Source organism: Bos mutus, chromosome 3 (assembly GCF_027580195.1).
Source record: "Bos mutus isolate GX-2022 chromosome 3, NWIPB_WYAK_1.1, whole genome shotgun sequence".
Classification (NCBI taxonomy): domain Eukaryota; kingdom Metazoa; phylum Chordata; class Mammalia; order Artiodactyla; family Bovidae; genus Bos; species Bos mutus.
This window is the reverse complement of record NC_091619.1, coordinates 82,447,036-82,467,768: the sequence shown is the minus strand read 5'-3', so window position 1 is coordinate 82,467,768 and position 20,733 is coordinate 82,447,036. Positions and strand designations below refer to the sequence as shown.

Genomic DNA, 20,733 nt, shown 5'->3' with positions numbered 1-20,733 from the left:
GCCATGGGATTCTCCAGACAAAAATAATAGAGTGATTTGCCATGCCCTCCTCCAGGGGATCTTCCCAACCCAGGGAATCAAACCTGTGTCTCTCTTTAGTCTCCTGCATTGGCAAGCAGATTCTTTACCACTAGTGTCGCCTGGGAAGCCCCAAAATAGCAATAGTAAGGTATCCATATTAGAATGCTGTTATTTGTCTATGAGGAGGGGATTAGCTAGAGAGAGTAGTTATCACAACTTCTACTAACGGGTCCTTCTAATCAGACACTCATTTCTCTCTGGCTCTCTCTACTCTCTTCTAAGGCCCTAATCTTCATAAAACAGAAAACAGTAGACAAGGGCTTATAAGTTAGATTTGTTAGAGTAAAAGACAGTTTTTTCTTATTAAAAATCGCTGAAAGCTCCCTCTAGAAGGCATCGCATAGTATGCCGTTTAACTCTAGAAAAGATCCTGTCAGACAGGTATCACTATTCCCCTTTTTAAAGGTTGACGAAATCAAGACTCAGAAAGAGCAAGTAACCTGTCCAAGGTCACAGGGCCACTCTTAGTGAAACAAGCTGCACTGCCTCGGACTAGCCTGGAGGAGGAATTTCTTTGATCCACGAATTCCCGGATTCCTGTATTTACTACCCCATTTCCCCACTCCCCAAAAGTTCATTCTCAGTGCCCTCGGGACTCCCTCTTCTTCTAACAGTTCCATAATTCTGGAGCTCAGAACTCAGACTCAGGAGCAGAGAGACGGCCCCCTGGACAAAACGGGGCCCTACTTCTTCCCCTGGGTCGCTTTTCTTGACCGGCAGTTTCTCCCCTTCTCCCTTCTGCACTCTGGAACTCGCCTGTAGGTGGCGCCCTGATTCGCTCGGGGAACTTGGAGGGCGAGGACACCGGTCACCAGCGGCCTCCCCTCAAGGCCACTTTAAATAGTCCCTTGGCTGGCGCCCGGCACAGGAACCCTGGTAATGTGGACATGCCCTCCGCCCCAGCCCGGTCTCTTCCTCTCCGTCGCCTCGCCCCTCCCCTCCCGTCCCCTCCCCCCTCCGGCCGGTACGGTGCGGGAGCTGTCTGCGCTTCCTCCGAGGTCTGGCTAGGGAGCGGATCTCCAAGCTCTCTAGGCCGAGCCTGGCGCTCCGAGGTGGTGCTTCGACCCCAGAGCCTGCGCCGGCCCTCCCCCTTCCCCCCCTCCCTCACCCCCGGTGCTGCAGCTGTAGCGGGGGTGGAGGGATCGGGGGAAGAGTGTGACCCGTGAATGCTGGGCGGGGCGGGGCAGCTTTAAAAACTTCTGAAAGGCCACGTTCAAAGCCTCCAGGGACCGAACTTGGGCCGGAAGGCGGTTTCCACGGAGGGGGCCTAAAAGGGGGCGGAGGGTGCACCTGCAGGGCCGGGAGCGCGCTGCCTGGGAAGAGGGTCTGGGTACCCGGGAACCCTGAAGCCCGGGCCCGGCACTCGGCACCTGGCCCCAGCCTCCTCCGCTCCAAGCCCTCGCCCCCTCTGGGAGCCAGCGGCCCCTCCCGGGACCTTGCTTTCATCCTCCCCGCGGGATGGCAGTGGGGCGGGGTGGGAGCCTTTTTGGGCCGCGTGTTCCCTGCGGGGTCTTCCTTCCCTCCGGCCCCTCCTTAAGAACCAGAGGTTTCGCAGCAAAGTTGAATTCCCGGATTTTAATTCCAATCCACCCGGGTGGGAGACGGCTGAGGAAGTGGGCATCGCGATGGAGGAAACGTTCCCATTTTACTTCCTACCCCCATAAAAATCACTGGGGAGGGTGAGAAGGAGGAGAAAACGAGAGGAGGGGGCCCACGCTGGGGGTGGGGAGGTGCGTAGAGGGTGGCCAGGGTCGCATAGTGGCGAATCGGATAGTGGTCCGGGCGGGCGGCGTCTGTGCGCCTCGGCTGTGCCATCTGGGGGCACATTGGGAGGGGCAGACGCTGGCCAGGGTCGCTCTTGAACAGACAGCTGACGCGGTCCCTCACGGGGCAGAGGGGGAAGGACTAAAGGGATTTTCACTAGTATGAGGATCTCCAGGCCCAAAGTCCTTCCTATAGAGGCTCTTGAATTAATTAGGTAAATGATTTCCTTCATTGGTAGTTTCTGAAGAAGACATTTTCTCGTATCTTCTGAAATTGAGCGCTTTAGCCAGGTAGCAAATACAGGGAGGGTCCCCTTAAGACGGTGTCCACTCCTGTGGTCTCTCGGGGTGTGAATTGATGGGTGGGTTAGTGGGAGCACTTGGGGATACGTAGACATGGAATCGAACAAAGCTCGTGAGTTAGTTAAGGAAGAAAAAGAGCTACTGAAAATAGAGTCGCTTGAAAACACATAAAGTTTATTATTTTGCTTGGAGTCCTTTTCCTTGATCTGAGAAAGTAAAATAAGTGAGGATTCGGTTTTTTCTTTTTCCAATTAGCATTTATTACATTTTCTCAAAGGCCTTGAAAGAATTATTTTAGTAAATTTCAAGAACAGTAGTGCTGGCATTACAGAGATGAGGCGAACCGATCGCTAGGCTCCAGGAGAGTTTAGCTGCAACACTAACTCTTCAAATTTAGTGTCAACTTTATGTATTAAAAAAAAAGGGGGGGGCAGCGTTTTTATTAACTCATAACTTTAGGAGGTAGGGAACACTAAGAAGGAAAGAGACCTAAGGAAAAATAAAGCAATGGGAACAAAAAGAGACGAGATTGATTATAACAGTCTGATCTTCAGCGAGTCCCAAGTCAGCATTCTAATACAGTGCACATTTCTGGTAGCCTTGACTTTACCCGCAATATTGGTGGGCCCGGTCTCTAAGCGCTTCCTAAGAAAGAACAAGCTTAAGCAAAACGTGTTCTTTTTTTTGAAGGTCTAGCACTTACTTAATGAAGTTGCTCCAACAGAAAAAGGGGTCCTCTTGCTCTCGGGTGACCTGAGCAGATTTCACTGCTGTAAAATCGTCAGGTGTGCGCAGCATCCGCAGTGCAAGAGCCCGGACCTGGTGAGCCAGAGTACAGATGACTGGAGTACCTTGCCCTGGCATCTTAGCAGACAAGAACTGGCACGTTGAAACTATCCATGTGATGGACAAAGAGATGGAGTTTCTTACAGACGTGCCCACTTTGCAGTCCAACATTCTCCTGTATACAGGGTGAAAGCAACATTTTTATCCCTTAGGACTAAAATGTAACCTTTAAAAGGAGTTGAAAGCATGGTCAGGGCTCACAGGTTAAGTACAACTTATCTGGTAAAGAGCAAGAAACTTTGTAAAAGTTGGAATTGCCAAAGAGATAGTTTAAGATGCTACAAATAGCCTGGTCACCACAAGAGAAACAGAAATACTTGGGGGTGCATTTGTGTTTGTGAAGGGGGCAGGTAATTGAGATTTGGTTTTGCTATTGTTTGAATAATTTGAGGTTTACGGAAAGCAGACCTTATTCTCATGAAGCTGGAAGGCTATACTTTCTGGGCAAAATACTCTTGGTGATTTCACCCTCAGAGTTGTGGGGTCTAAGACCTTTGCAAGCACCCTTGACCAGAGAAATCACACATCTAGCAAACTGCAACTTTTCTCTTGAGTTGATTATACAAAATGCACAAACCTTGATTGTTAAATAATTTAGGTGGTGTTTTCTCTCAGAAAGAAAACTCCAGGGAGAATTTCTGGAGATAAGGGCTACATTAGAGCCCATTCCTTACCAGTGGGGCAGGGGGTCAGACAACATTCTGGCACAAACACACATCTTTGCCTGAACTGGCACCCACATTCCCACCCTGGGTGCACACACTGCCAGTTGAAGAACAAGTTTATCCACCCCAAGTGGATAAGGAGTAAGGCTTGATGCAGAGTTCAAACACAAGTCCACAAAACACTAAAGGGCGCAGGGGTGGGGGGTGGGGGTGGGGAGGGGTGCTTAACTCTGAGTGTTAAGAAGGGTTACCTCCAAGCAGCCAGGGACTTCCAGCAAGCAGTGAAAAAGAGCCCCAGAGGTCTGCAACCTGTCAGCTCCAGGGGTAGTCCCGCCAGCCCCACAATATCGGTGCTGTGGTTCAAAAGTTGGAAACTGCGGTTTTTAATTGAGTCAGGGTCCTGCCTCCCCGTTTCCTCTTCAGCGGCCCCGCTCGGTAAGCGGATTTGCTTTTCCATGCATCGCTGGCAAGTCGCTTTTAGGAAACCTAGCTTCTGCGAAATGTTTTAAACATGGTAATATATTGCAGCCTTATGAAATCCCCCTCCATAAGTGCGTGAAAGAGGCTCTGTTTTCCTGAAGGATTTGGGGACTTTACTATCTGAGCAAAGGCTGGCTCAGAATCCTAGGAAGGCTTGGATTCACTTCACATCCACTCACGTGAAGGCAGCGTATTTTGTTTTTGGTTTTGTTGTTTGGTTTGGTTCTTAACGCCTAGAAGATTTTAAACTCACATAATACTCCCTCGAAAAGAGGTAGGGGGAACATTGAGCGTGTTTCCTTCTCTCCAAGATACCCTAGAAGGTATTTGTCTGAGAGAAGCGGTGCTGAGCTGGTGGAATCACCAATTAATATGGAGAACTAGGCCGTCTGGGCCAAGTTCCCCAGGCATGGAGACGCGGAGGGGAGGGGATAAAAGTCTCTCACAAGTCGCCACTAGGAAAGAGGGTGGCAGAGCAGAGCCCCTTCAAAAGTTCAGCTGTGCTGGGCGTCTGATCTTCCTTCCAAGACCGCTCGCCAGGGAGCCCCGCGGGTTTCAGCTTCCACTCAAAAGTAAGGGTTGGTTCTGCGGCGTCGCCCCCCTCCTATTCCTAGGGACCTGCCAGGCCGGTGACCGAGACCCGAGCGGCGCGGGGTCAGCCCCGAGGCCAGAGGGCGGCGCCGGCCGCTGCGCGCCTCGGTCAGCAGCCTGGCGGTCGTGACCTTGTTGTTCAGCTCCTGCGACTCCCGCTCCGTCCCTCCGCCCGCCCTCGCCCCCGCCCCCTTCCAGGACCTGGAGCGGGGGATCCTCGACCTGTCTTTCCGGTCGGTGAGGACGGAGGGTAGAGCTGAAGGGATTTATTCTCAAATTCCCCCAATACCTCTGCAACAGGGGAAGTCCGCGGGCCACTGGGGACCGTGAGCAGTGAGGTCCTCGCGGGGACTCCGTGGAGGTCTCGGAAAACTATGCGAGGCCAGGCGCCGGCGGCTTGTGTTGCCAAGTTGCTGCGGAGGCGCGGAGGAATGAAATTCGCCAAGGTTCCCCCCTTTGCCTCCGGAAAAATTTTAAAGCATAAGTCCCTATATACTTTATATATATACAGGGACCTTGGGTTTCCTTTCGGCACCTTACAGCGCCTCTTTAGAGGGAGTGTGTCCATGATGGAGAGAGTGGGAGTCCCCACGGGCGAAAAGGAGGAAGGCAAACAGGTGTTATGAAAGGCAGCACACCCTCTTCTATTGATTTATTTATTTAGGAGATTGTGTTAATCAGATTGACAAAGTGGAGTCGAGCACGCACTAAGTAGCGCTCGGAACACAACTTTTCTTCCTGCGCTTTCAGCAAGACGTCGTCTGGCTAACGAACTGAACCCGGCGCATGCAGCCCTCTCAACTTGGAGTTGGACTTCACCCTCGGCGCCGCAGGTCTGCCAGCCCTGGATGGGGCGGTCTCTTCCCGGCTCCTGGTAGGGGCTTCGGATGCCACGGGAAGAAAGAAGTGGGACCTTACTTTCCAACATGCAGTGACCGACGCCTGCCAGTTTCCACCTTGTTCTGGAAACACCTAATCTCCACTTCCTCTATAAAGCTTAACTACAGCTCGCCTCCAATCCCAAAATGCAAACACTATCGGGATTGCTCCCTTAAGCATTCCTTGCCTGTGACCCTTCCTAAAGCCTGGTTCAAGTCTGCACTCTAGGGGGTCATTAAGAGAGGAGGAAAAAGTCAGAATGTTGCTTTTCCCCTTTAAACTAATAATGACACGAAGGGAGCAGGCCAGAGATTTGCAATTGTTTTGACCCCATAATTCAATGACAGAGACTAGGCCTGAGGTAACAAATTGTGTAGGAAAGAAAGTATCACAACAGAACAGGCAGGAACTGATTCCTTGCAAACCTCTACCCAAAGAAAATATTGGCTTCCTACCACCTGGACAGTCAGGACACTCATTAATAAGGATGCACTCAACATACAGACCCGATATTACATATTTGCATTGACCTGCTCAAGTGGAGGATTTTCCAACTTTACCACTATTGAATGTATGGGAATGGAGTTTGGTAGAGAATGTTTTGGTTTATTCTTAATAAAGACTGCTGTGCTCCCTGCTTTAAGCTGACATCATAAAAGCCTGATAAAGTGCTTAGAGCCCTTAGTTGAAATTCAGAAGCAGTTCAAAGATCCCTCTATTATATCTGCCCTGCTTTCCCTGTATTTACACTGGAGTAATAATAACCTCTAACATTTATTGAGCTGTTGGTTACATGTGCCATGCTCTGTTCCCAGCACTTTAATATGATAACTCATTTATCCTGACAACAGCCCTATGAATTAGTTGCTATTATAATCCCCATTTTATAATGTGGGAAACTGAGGCGCAACTAAACTAAGCAATTTGGCTATGATTACTCAGCTGGTGCATGTGAAAATTAGTTAGTGGTCTGGCCCTAGCACCCACACTCCTGACCACTCATGACACAGACAAGAGGAATGTCAAAGAGTGGTCTCTGCCTATGACCCTGCTTGGCGTTGTTTTCCGAAAAAATAGACGAGTAATTAATCTCCTTAATTCAGTCAATCTTGACAGCCAATATGGCGCAGAAGAACTCTTAGACCTACTAAAAACTTATTTTCTCTGAATTATCGAAGTAATTTAATGCATTTTACAAACAGATTATAAACAAGAATGTTGAAAATTGTTCCAATCCCAAAATTATATTGGCTGATCCTTCAAAATAGTCTCTACCCCCAAAAATATAATTACAAGACTACAATGTCATTCTCAAAGAGCATTCATTATATACTATCTATACTTCAGAACTGGGACAATAGCAGCTCTAAATATAGACACAATCTTTATTGTTAAGAACTCAGGCACACTGGACTCATCACTTCCATCACCACCAGTTTAAACAGATGCCACCTGAAGAATGTGACCTCTTTTTCTCTCTACATTAAAACTTCTTCCCCGCACCCCATCATTATTCCCTCCTAGCTAAAATCATGTTAGTGCAGAATAAAAAGATCTTAGAAAGCATATAATTTACCCTCTGTGATTTTACAGATGAGAAAAGAGGGCCATAGCAAAAGAGACCTGCTCAAGTTCACAGACTAGGACTCCACTCTCAGTTCAATCCTTCTCCCAACCCGAATTCATCCTGAGAGTTCATAAAGGTATTTTCACTGACAGCATACTTAAAAAAAAAAAAAAAAATGTTTTAACAACTCTTTTTGACCCACGATATATAAAGAAGGGGCTGTCTTACGCCTTTCTTCCTTTCAGATGTGTTCCTGGAATGTCTTCACCAGATGTTTACCCAAGAAATTACAGTCGCAGAGTCTTCAACATGTGCGTGCATTTTGAAAGCAGCATTTAAGATCTGAACTCAATTTATGATTTTCTTTCCCTTATTAAAAAAATAAAAGGGTGGGGGCATGTTAGTTTTGTCTGCAAGTGAGTCTTTACCGAGTCTGCGTTAACGTCACTCACTTTCACTCTGCGACGTGCTAGTCTCACAGTCTAGTTTTGTTCAGACTTTATTTTGCTCCAAGCTCCCTTACAAGCCACTTGTCCACGCTGCAAAAGGTGGGGGTAGTGGTTGGGGTGAGGGGCTCTTTGGCTCTTTTTTCCCCCGGTTCCTATATGTGATGCAATCTGGAATCATTTCACTTGGCCCTCCGCGCGCGCAGAGAGGCGCGCGCACACACACGCACACACGTGTACCATGCATGTGTGGGCCCCTATAGAACGGTGTAGACGCGCGTTTGTGATTTAAAGTGGCAGGACCGAGAGCCGGACTGAAGTCTTGAATTATTTTGCGTGATCAATCAGCCCGATCGTCTGCACACTGTACTGGCATTATTCACCCGAGTGCTCGGCGGTTACGGCGGACGTGCACTGCGGCAAAAACGTCCTCGGAGCCGCTAATTTTGTGGCCACTGCGGCGGCCGCGGCGGCGGCGGCAGCGACGGCTTGGGGCGCGAGCACAGATTGATTTTTCAAGATCACGTCTCCTTCAGTGCGGGTCGCCAAATCGAATCGAGTTGAAGCCTCACTGGATGCATGCGGATTAGGTTTTGTACCTGAGATTGTTAAAATTCATTTTTTTAAAAATTCCTTTAGAAAGATGAGCAGAGCCGTTAGTGCAGGAAAGGAGATATACCTTTTCTGTTTTATTTTCCTTTTACGTTTAGGGGGGAAAAATGAAAATGGCTACCACCGCTTCTTGAGCATAGGGGAGGCCAGACCTTTGCAGACTGGGAAATGATGCTCGAAATCCTCTTTCTTCCTTCCATCCCTCCCTCCCTCGCCCTCATTCTCTGCTCTGAGACAGCCTAAGGAGAAAAATGGTCATATGCACTTGCGCGGGTCATTTGTCCTCACTCTCACTCTTTTCTAACGACAAGTAGTTACCTTTTTTGTTTTTTCTTTTGACAAACTGATCCTTTTTATCTGGTTTCAAATTTTTAATAAAACGTGTCCGGAACATGTTTGATTTGTCTTCTGCTTAGACACCCAGCCTTGCAATGGTTGCACAGCGGCAGGGTGGGGGTGGGGGCAATCTCCGACCGGATCTGTAGAGCTCACCTGGGCTGCAGACACAGCCCAGTGGTCACCCAGACTTTTGCAGAGGGGGAAGGCGGGTGGGAAGGCTAATTAATAAACTAGTTACCAGATGTGTATTGATGCCTGCGAGTTTTTGAAAAGCACATCCAGAATTCACGTGCTCGTGACTGTATTGCTCTTCCGAGCATATGGATCACCCCAGACCAATCATTTACATTTAAAATGTGGGGTTCGAAAGACTGGAGAGACGGTTTGGCGTCCCACTTTGTTTGCAGGATAAAACCTGAGTATCTCTCCAGAGGGTGGGAAACCTTTTCCATTCCTGAAGGTGGCATGGACCTATTTATCCCGGATTTTTACTTCTCCCCGAAGCAGCAAAGCAGGTCGTATTTGCCAGATTGGGAAAATAATTGCGGTGTCTATATGTAATGACACAATGTTGCATAATAATAACTTAAGCAACCGTGCTTTTGTTTACGGTGATGTAACTTTCCCAGTTTGTTTGCAGCTTTAAAGGGTTTAAGTGCAGAGCAGAATGCCTGTGAGCAGCTGCCCTGAAGAAAGTGAGCGTGATTCAGCCCTCCGGTTTGGGATATGCAGTTCCCATCTTTAGCTGCAATCCCAACTTGTAGGTCCCGGGAGCAGGGTGGAAGGCAGAGGCAAAGCAGAAGACTTGGCTTTACCTGATAAAGTCTGCCTGAATTGTCCACGACTTGGAAGAATACTCCTGTTCAAAGCAAATTAAAAAGTCAGAGGCAGCAGTGCTGAGAAAATCCAGTTCAGTTAAATGGGAGCATATAACATAGTTGAAATACAGCTTTTTAATGAGCGTGTCTCAAGTAGTAAAAATGAGTGCAAATGAATTCAAAACCAACCACCCCATTTGCTCCAACATTTCAAACATACTGAGTCTGTCATGTGTTCCGGCTGCTGTTTCACAGCCCATGATGTGTAGACAGTGCACAGTTTCTACATTATAATGACTTGGAGATAAATGAGTGTTTTAATTCAGTCGTTAGAGACAAATGAAAGTAGGTTATACATCTAGGTCCACAGAAAGGCGGCCTAGCAACCCAGAGGAAGCCCACACTCTCCCAGACAGCAACACCTCCACTGTCCTTTTTTCTTAAAGACCCGGACTGCAGGGCCTCTGAGTTGGGCATGAGTCTGATTTATAACTATAAAAGTGATAGACCAAAATGTATTGGTTCACACATGGACATGGATGTATGAAAACTAACAAATAAGTCTTTGTTAGCCATTAGGCAGGGCTGTAAACTTGGGAAATGCATCCCTAAAGTTTATCTTAATTAATACTTTTTGTGATTAATACTCTTCTGTACAACCTTGATTCACCATTTACAGAGACCCTATTCAGGCAGGAAAGTTAGTTTTAAAACTTTTGTGGTATCAAAGTTGTTTTTGTTTTTTTTTTAAGGGGAAAAATCACAAATCAAGCTCTCTTATATGTTATAGGAAAAATTAGTAAAATTCTTAATGTGTTGCTGTTTTAGAATTAAAGTCAACAGGCATCTCCTTTGATGAAAATAATAAATATCTGAACATTATTTGCATTAATTATGGTGTTTTCTTAATTGATCATGTTTTTATTTTCAAAGTAACTATTTCTGATAGTGAAAAACTTCAGATTTTCTCATAATGGGACTGTGGGATTGCTCTATCAGTGAAGTGCTTTTAAACTTTCAATTTAGATTGTTATGTTAAACTTTCATATCATGAACTGTGAGAACATTAAGTTTTTTTTAGTTGTCTGTTTTTGTTTTTGATGTCAAAGTTAATTCTAACTATTTTATCTATAGTTCATGGAAATCTATTACTATTGCACCTAGCATATTCATTAAGACACTTAGTAAGTAATGCTATATAATACATTTTTTTTAGAAAAGTTAAAGCAAAGGACATGAGCAAATTGAGACAACTGGAATGATCAAGTAACAATATCACAGCAATACAGACACTTGTAAAATTATGTATTTGAGTCATTATTCACATTCAAATTTACAAAAGAAAAATGAGGAGAATGAGTTTTTATAAGCCTTTCCAATTAACACTTAGCTGGGGAATAAACAGGTGTCTGTGTCACTGTTATCCACTGAGAAAAACTCTTTTCCTGGTCACACTACACCCTCCCACCAAAGTCAAGTAGTATTTTAACAAGTACTGATACTGACCTTGCAATGAGTCTTTCAACTATCTGTAATATAAAATTCAACTGTATTCTCAAACTTGGACTTTGAGAAACTAAACTGAACACGAATTGTTATGTTTTAATACACTTTGAAGCAAGTGTCATGCATATTATGTTTTCAGGACTTACTCAAATACTATGGTTCTACATAAGAATGTACGGTTTACTGCAATCTGATATTCAAATAGAGACTTTGAAAAGTTAGTCCTACTAACATAAGGATCAGGTTTGGAAGGAGAGCAGTGAGGTAGGATGTGCCTTGCTATTTGGTACAATGTCATGTGTCATATGTTTTGAATGACCTGAAGAAGGTATTCTGCTCTGGCCTTCTGGCAAATAAAGTAACCCAGCCTTCCCAAGAGTCACTTGCCTCTTTGAAGACCAGATCATCACTTACTTGTCCTGAGTCCGTAGAACGTAACGGAGTGCCAGGCTACCGCAGCATCCAGTAAATGTTTCCCAGGCTTGAATTTATTTGATAGTTCTTAATTTTTGACAGTAAGTGTAAATTTAGGGAGTGGATAGGCTTAGTAGAAATACTTTGGCAGAAAATCAATTGGGAAAATTTTGTTTCTATCTGTTATCTCGTGACAAATTAAAATATATTTGATTTATTGTTAACTTTATAGCTCTTGGGCGGGCTAGCAAACTAATAGGAAAAATGTTAAAACCAGAAACACTTACCATTCTTTGGCTTCTTTCTTGAAGCACTTCTTTTTTCAATATACCAAAAGCATACCATGTACCATACAAACTTTAATTTCCCGGCTCTTGGCCTGGCCCTGCTTGCTACAAGCTGGCCATTTCAAGCATCCTCGCCAGACTAAAGCACTCTTTATAATTGGTTCTCCTTGCTCTCATTTTGGTTTTCTTTAACACAAAGTAAAACTTATGCCAAACTGCCAAAATTTATTGAAGGCAAATGCCATTCTTTCTGGCATTACTTTACTAAACAAGGCATGAGTGATTGAATGAATCTTAATACCTGCAGTAAACCAAGGCATTATTCTTGCGTATTAAAACTCAGAGTATTTTTCCAAACAATTTGTTTTGCATTTGTGTGATCTAAAATAGAACTAAGATCTAAGAACTCCTTTTCTTCACCCATTAAAAATAATGGCCTTCAGGGATCATTTGTTGTCTTCATAGATATACAATCTGCTGATGCAGCATAACACATAACTTTCAGAGTGAAGAAAATGAGGTATATAAAAAAAGGAAAACAGCATCACTGTGTATTTTTATGATTTTACAATACTACATTATTTATATAAAGAATATTATATAAAGCCAGAAGTAGACTATTTGCATCCCAATTAAGGAAAAACTCCACTTAATTATATATGAGTTTTCTAAAGTTTTCTCATGAAATATGAGTGATATTAATATGGTGATATTTAATTTTTTTAACATTGTAGATAAAAGGATAATAATTCTGATCAGAACATCTTTAAAAATTTCTTTAATGTCATAGTCCTATCATATTAATTGGCAAGCTAATGACCTGAAGACACTACATGATGAGTAGTTTTCATGGTTCAGGGGAAATGGTGGACAAATACTTTTCAGTGTAAGGAGAAGTTCAGTACAGTATTGTTTACCAAGATGAAATAAGTTTGATCTAGATGTCTTTTGTTCCAAGTTAGGTTCTGGGACATCTTGACTCCTTTCCCCACCGTTAAAGAAAAACACAGCAAAGCAGAGAAAGAATAGGCAACTTGTTTTGAACACCTACAGTCCATTCTCCACATTGTTGTTGGTTAGTGTGATTTTTTAAAACAAAGACTAATCTTGTTACTACCTTAAGCTCTTCAATAGCTCCCCATTAATGTTAGGATAAAGTGCAAAATCTTAAAAGTTGGTCACTCAGCCTAGAGTGTTCTGACCCATATTTACCCCTTCAGCCTTCTCTTGGTACCTGCCTTTCCACTAGTTCACAGTCCGTTTTATTTCTTTTTTCAACTATTACCCCAGCCTTCCTTCTCCCCATTCCCATTCCCCTTGGATAAGTCCTGTTTATCTTTAAGAGAGAGAGAGAGAGAGAGAAAAAAAAAACAACAAAAAACTGCTCTGACATTCAAAAAGCATTTCCAAAATAAATGAAGAATGGAATGGATGAACTCATATATCAAACAGAATATGCAGAATTAGAGACTTTTAGAATTTCAAAGGACCTTAGATATCAACTAATTTAAAAACATCTTTTTCAAATGGGCGAACTGAGAGTGGTCCTGAAAATTCAAGAGACTTTAAAGATTACATAGCTAATAGGAGAAGTGAGAATAGAATCCAAGATTCGTGATGCTCATGAAAGCAACTCTGTAAATGAACTATCATTAAATAATTTGTTCAATTTTCCCCCAAAGACAAACTAAAATTCCCATTTCCTCCTCAAAAAATTAAAAATAGAATTACTACATGATTCAACAATTCTAAGTATATACCCAAAAGCATGGAAAGCAGGGACTCAAACAGAAATTTATACACCATGTTTTTAGCAGCATTATTCACAAAAACCAAAAGGTGGAAACAATCCAAGTTTCCATCCATGGATGAATAGATAAACAAAATATGGTACATACTTATAGTGGAATAGTATTCAGCCTGAAACAGGAAGGAAAATCTTATACATGCAGGACCATGCATGAATTTTGAAGACATAATGCTAAGTGAGAGAAGCCACTCACAAAAGTGTGAAAACTGAATCATTATTCTTAGATAAGACTCCTAATGTAGTCAAGTTCATAGAGGCAGAAAGTAAAACAGTGCTTGTTAGGGACTGTGGGCAGAAGGGAACAGGGAGTTACTATTCAATGGATACAGAGTTTCAGTTTGGAATGATGAAAAAATCCTAGAGATGGATAATGATAAGGGTTGCACAACAGTGTGAATATACTTAATGTACTGAACTGTACATTATAAAACGGATAAAACGGTAAATGTTATGTATTTTACCACAATTAATTTTTTAAAAAGATTGCCATTTTCCTAACGGGCCTACCAGTACAGTGTCAGATTGTACCCTGTCTCCCTTTCCTTGACACACAGGCATTTTTTTTTTTTTCTGTGATGTTTATGGTTAACTCATAATCCTGATTCTTAGCCTATTAACTGCACTTTGAAGCAAGTCACTACTTATTACTGCTAGTATATCCAACACAATAACAACAACCCCAACTCTATACATTTCTTTGCTGGAGGAACTCCAGCTGATCCCAGTTTTTTTTTTTTTTTTTCACTTTACACTATTATATTAGTTTTGCCATACATCAACATAAATCCACCACAGGTGTACACATTTTAAGTCACTTTATAAAAGAGAAAGAAAGGTCAAGGGAGGCTGGAGAGCTCTGAAGGGATAGAGGATGGATGGGAAAGTGTGAACTCAGTATCCATGCCAACTGGGTTGTCCAGTTCCTATTTCCTTCCTATCCATACTATCTTGTGGGGAACGGGATGTTATCTCAAGAGTGAGTGTAAAAAACCCTAAGGTCAGGACTTCCCTGCTGGTCCACTGCAGGGGATGTGGGTTTGATTCCTGGTCTGGGTACTAAGATCCTACAAACAGTGAGTTTAAAAAAGAAGAAGAAGAAAAGAAAAACCCCAGGCTAAAGGGGCCAACCTCAATTGGTTTCTCCTTTGTTGCTGATGTTCTGGACCTATAGACACTGATGTCAGACCAGGTACATCCTAATTTAGCAGTATCCAGAGCACTAGTTCCACCAGCCCAGGGTACTCTAGCTATAATTGAGGAGTTTTAGAAGAAGCACGCTCCCTCTGTCCTTATGCTGTCTGGAGTCTCACCCAGGGATTGAGTCTATGATTCTGTGTCTCATAGAGAAGCTTGTCCTCTTTACAATACTGGTTTGTGTACATGTATTACAGTGGTGGTGATGCTGGTGGTAAGAGCTTATGTGTTAAAATCTTGCAGACCTCAGAATGTCTGTGTTGCTTTTGAATAACTTTTCTTGAATTTGCATTTTATAATGATATGAATATTACATATTTCACACATTTTTACCTTTTCTTTTTTAAATTGACGATAAGGAAACTCAAAGTCGAAATTGCAACTCAACCCTAGATAAGTACGTAGAGTCTCACTGTATGTATCCTGGATACTAACTTCGGCCTTGACTTTACCTTATTTCTATGTTAATAGTTTTTTTTTTTTTTTATGTTAATAGTTTCTTTCTCTCTCTCTCTCTCTTCCCATATATATATATGGGCTTCCTGGAGACTTAGATGGTAAAGAAACTGCCTACAATGCAGGATACCTGGGTTCGACCCCTGAGTGGGGAAGATCCTCTGGAGAAGGAAATGACAACCCACTCCAGTATTCTTGCGTGGAAGAATTCCATGGACAGAAGAGCCTGGTGGGCTACAGTCCATGGGGTCACAAAGAGTCAGACATGACTGAATGACTTTCACTCACTTTGGAGATATATATATATGACTATATGTGTGTGTGTCTACATATAGTTATACAGACAGAGATAAAGAGAGATACACACATACACATCCCTACTCAAAAACATTTCTGAATAGAGTCAGGATAAATACAACCAACTACATATCCATGTTCTTTATTCTGTGCTGTATGATAAACAACTGTTGGTGGTACAGGCCTTCACAGAACAGAAACCTAAATTTTTGTACAGTTTCACACTCATGATTTCATTGAATCCTCACAAAACTTCAATATGTAAGCAGGGCTGATGATACTTAAACATTTTTCAGAGAAGAAAGCCAGAGGGAGAGGTTGAACTGTCTAAGGCCACAGTGAGCAGAGACTAGAAAACCAGATCCATTCACAGCTCTTCACACGAATTTGCAGTTCTAAACAGCTGCTCTCACCCCACCCTCGTTTATTTTTCCTGAAAATTATCACTGAACTGTCTGAACACGTTTAGGTAAATCTTTTAGGTACCCGCCTGGATTTTATAGTCGTCCATTCGATTTAGATAATTAACTGTTTTCTTTCTCCTATCAGATTCAAAAGCAGTATTTCTTCACTTTCCCAGGCCTCTTTTCAACTTTGATATCAGAGATAGTTATTCACTCCTTTCCCATTCCTGCAAAATATCCTTTGCATGATGTAATGAAACTGGCACTGAACTGGGGATTAATTCTTTACCAGCTGTAAGACCATGAGCTTCACTCGGCTAGTTTCAGTTTTATCATCTGTAAAACGTGGTGGCTGGAGACTTCTGAGTTCCCCTTCCCCTTTCCTTCTGTGAATTGGGTACTTTGCTACCTTCACTCTAGTTATGACACAGATTTCCTCTCTCTGGTTAGCCCAGCAGCTCAATTGTGCGACACCATCTTTGGTATTGAGGAATTTCTGCAGTTTATCACGGTGTGTATCTATGCTGCTCAATTGCAGGTGTGCCCAACTGCTCAGTCATGTCCAACTCTTTTGCAACCCCATAGGCTGTAGCCCGCCAGGCTCCTCTGTCCATAGGATTTCCTAGGCAAGAATACTGGAGTGGGTTGCCATTTTCCCCCTCCAGGGGATCTTCCCAACCCAGGGATTGAACTTGTGTCTCCTGCCTTGGCAGGGAGACTCTGTACCACTGAGCCACCTGGGAATAAGAAGGATGGGTCTAGGGTGGAGGAAACGAAGAGTTGTTATTCAGTGGGTGTTAAGTTTCAGCTATGCAAGATGAATAAGTCCTAGAGATCTGTACAATACAGTGCATATAGTTAACAACACTGTACTGTGCCTTTCAAGATTTAAGAGGTTAGACCTCAAGATAAATGTTCATACCACAAACAAAAGTGGGGGGGCACAAGGAAACTCTGGGAGGTGTCGGATATATCTATTACCTTGATTGTGGTGATCGATCATGGGTGTTGGTATATGGCCAAGCTCATCCAACTATATACATTAAATACGTGCAGTTCTTTGTATATCAATTATATCTCAATAAAGCTTTTCTATTTTTTTAACAATGGATCCACGTGTTTGCCTTTGATTACGATTAGAGCCCACTAGTACTTAAAAAAAATTGAAGCCCGAACTTTTTCCTAAGTCAGAAATCATAGCTAGAGCTTTGGAGAGGAATGCTAAATGAATTGAACTGTTTTCAACCACTCACCGATGAATGACCTTGAGTAACCACTACAGTTTCCTGAGCCTTAGTTTCCTCAATTGTGTGGTTAGAATGACAATGGCTGACCTGCCTAGAAGGAAAGGTAAAGGTGAGAATGTGTGTGGAAGATCTGTGAAAAGCAAACTCAACGTCCTACTATTTTATTACTTAAAATTTCCATCCAGTGATAATGCCATGTCTTGCAACAGCCATACTCCTGACCTTGTGTTTTATCAGACTGAAAGGTTGGAATGCCCACCATTTGTTCATCTACTCATTCACATGTGAATTTGCCCAACATTCATTGAGGATCTACTATGGCACTTTGCTTATAGGAATCCAGGAAGGAATGAAGTCATCGCGCTTCCAAGGAGCTCATGGTCTAGCAGACAAATGGACAAATAAATAATTGATATACAAACTGATGGGTCTTCCCTGGTGGCTCAGACAGTAAACAATCTGCCTGCAATTTGGGAGACCTGGGTTCAATCCCTGGGTCTGGAAGATTCCCCAGAGAAGGGAATGGCTACCCACTCCAATACTGTTGCCTGGAGAATTCCATGGTTAGATGAATCTGGCGAGCTACAGTCCTTGGAGCGCAAAGAGTCAGATATGACTGAGTGACTAACACTTTCATACAAATTTATATACAATGTGAAGAGAGAGCTGTCCTAAAAATGAGTATAAGACACTAGAGATCATGCTGGAGGGACGGATGGATTCTGCCAGGGGAGTTAGGAAGTAGTATTTGGTTCTTGAAAAAATGAGTGGAACTCATTTTTTAAGGGATTTCTGGACAGAAAAAAATCACACAGACAAAGGAAGAGAGGAATGAACATGTATGCTATGTTCAGAAAATGATGAAAAGAGATGAGTTATTTAGTGTGTATGGGATGAGCAGGTCACAGAATTGAGGCAAGAGGAGAGTCTGGAAAAGGAGGCTGATAATAAAAGCAAATGTAATCTGTACCAAGTTGAGGGAAAACCATAACATCTTTATAGAGAAAATTATCCAAAGATCTCATGAGATTATTTTGTAATCTTGATTATTAGTTGTAGTAAATGCTAGGCTGCTATATCAGAGACCTCAGAACCAGAAGTTTAAATTCGATCTAGGCTGCAGGAGCAACTTTGCTCCCTGAGATCACTTAGGGACCAAGGTCCTTCCATCTTGCCACTCTCTTGTCTCTGAGGGTGCAGACCTGCTCTTTGTCATTGAAGTCTGGTCTCTGACATGGCCTCATGGAAGCCCTTAGAGAGGCCAAAAATTTACAACAAATTTCTTTTAAGCAAGTAACATGGAACTTGCACTCAGCTATCCTGCTTCCATCCTATTGAGAAGAACTTAATCATGTGTCATGCCTATCGGAAATGGAGGCTGGAAAATATAGACTCTAATTGTTCATCTATGTATCCAAAAGTAGAGAACAGATTTAGGTGGGGACAGTAGACTGCCACAACTTGCTTATTTGGAAGCCTCTTCAAATTCTAGATTTAAATTTGCTTCTAGTATTTATATTGCCGTGTTATGTATTATCCTTTATATTGCCATGTTAGACCTCTAAATGCCAGTGTTCATTACTTACCCTAAAAAGTTCTTTGGATGATCTAGGATTTACCCAAGCAAATCAAGAAAATGTGAAGTATACCTTTGTGTTCAACATTCAATTTAGTACAGACATTTAAAGTTATTATTAGAAAAATATAGTGATTCTGAATTATGTTTCTATTCTGTAAGACTCTGATGTTCTAGTCTCCATATCAATGCCCTGCAAGAGGATTAGGTTTTTATTTGGGTCAACAAAGCAAAATTCCTGGAAGAGCATACTATTTTCGAGGCATAAAGCCAGCCTATGTGGAAACGTGAGGCTCTCAAATGGGTTGACAACTCAAAACCACCCTATTTAATGTACAGCTGTTTTTCAATGGGGCTGAAGTTACTAGAACACAAATTCAGGGAGTGGAAAGAGCTAATAGAGAGTAAACAGTCAATCTATGTGAGCTACTGTATGGTTGCTGTTATTATTTTTAAATTATTTAATATTGTAGGTTTAAGGATATAGAAGTAGCAATTTGTGGGGTGAGGAAGGTAAGAAGAGCTTCTTTCATTAACAGATATTAAACGTCATGTAGATATTTGGACTTTGGGAAGAATGTGGAAACACTGCACTCTTATGTTGTCCCTATTGATCAAAGTCCCTGAAATGAATGTGAATGACGTGTCTCTCCCTTGCTTCCACACCTCTCTCCTACTCTCTCCTCTTCCCTCCTTTGTTCTCTTGCTCATTCATTTCTTCTGTGCTATAGTTCAAGACTTCATCTTCTCTCGCCTTGTCCTAACTGGTCTCTTTGCCTCCACTGCTACCGTGATCTTTCTAACTTGCACATCTTATCTTGACTATCTTTTGTTTAAATACCTTTGAGGCCTCTCCAGTCCCTCAAGCAAAACTCATAAGGGTCTCTACCGTCTTGCCTCAGTCTGCTTTACCAACTACATCTCTAGTTACTAGCTAGTGCAATGAGCCACAATCGAACCCCACCCGATTCTCTGGCCCATTGCATACGCTGATATCACCGTGCTCTCCTAGACAAGAGTACTCTGCCCCTCAATTGTTCACCTGACAAATGCATACTTTTAGCCTAACACTAATGTCACTTTTTTTTTTCTTTTTATCTGTACACCCAAGGAAGATCAATCATCTGTATTCCTGCTGCCCTTTATGTATATCTAAGTTCGAGATAGCACTTACTATATTGTTATTTACCTTTATGTCTTGTCTCTGCCATTGGACTGAAAGCTTCTTGGAGGCAGGGATAATATCTTATTCTGTTTCCTTAGCTCTGAACACATTCAGTGTACCTAGAATACGGGTGTATGTGTGTGTGCACAGTGCATGCTCAGTCACTCAGTCATGTTTGACTCTTTGCAACCCTATGAACTGTAGCCCATCAGGCTCCTCTGTCCATGGGATTTCCCAGGCAAAAATACTGGAGTAGGTTTCCATTTCCTCCTCCAGGAAATCTTCCTGTCCCAGGGATCGAACTTGTGTCTCCTGCATCTCCTGCATTGGCAGGCAGACTCTTTACCACTGAGCAAACCGGAAAGCTCACCTAGAACACTATAAATATTAAACAGTAATAGTATTATTATAGCTACCTTTATTGATCACATATATTGTAGTAATTTACATATGGTATCTGAATATGTACCATTTTTCAAAGGAGGGATCTAAAGCTTACCAAGGTTAAATAATTTGCCTGGAGTCACATAGTAGGCACTTACTTGGTGGCTCAGTGGTAAAGAATCCACTTGCATTGCTGGAGACTGCCTGCAACTCAGGAAACGCAGGTTCAATCCCTGGGTCAGGAAGATCCCCTAGAAGAGAAAATGGCAACCCACTTCAGTATTCTTGCCTGAGAAATCCCATGGACAGAGGTGCTTGGTGGGCTGCAGTTCATGGGGTCACAGAGTCAGACATGACTTAGCAACTGAACCACCACCACCACCACACATTAGTAGGACCAACATTAACACCTAAGTTGGATTCCAAAGCCTATACTGTGTTGTTGTTGACTAGACGAAGATATAAAAGGTTACTTTGGAACAGGTGCTAACCTACCACATTAGACCAAGTTAATGAAGTACAGACATTATACACAAAACTCACTGTTACCACCTACTGACAAGGCCTGGTTTGCTTAAAATTAGTAATTATTCAGGCCACAGC

General features: G+C 42.9%; 1 long non-coding RNA gene across 7 annotated transcripts; it reads left to right on the top strand.

Moving 5' to 3' along the window:
- Nucleotides 1-861: 861 nt before the first annotated feature.
- LOC138987240 (uncharacterized) lies at nt 862-8,609 on the top strand. Of its 7 annotated transcripts, none has more exons than XR_011463706.1 (4): nt 862-957; nt 5,480-5,562; nt 7,202-7,311; nt 7,421-8,609. It is a non-coding gene; the product is annotated as an uncharacterized lncRNA (long non-coding RNA). The 7 variants fall into 7 exon arrangements; XR_011463705.1 differs by having other exon boundaries at nt 5,480-5,603; XR_011463700.1 differs by having other exon boundaries at nt 869-957; nt 5,394-5,562.
- The last annotated feature ends 12,124 nt before the right edge of the window (nt 8,610-20,733 follow it).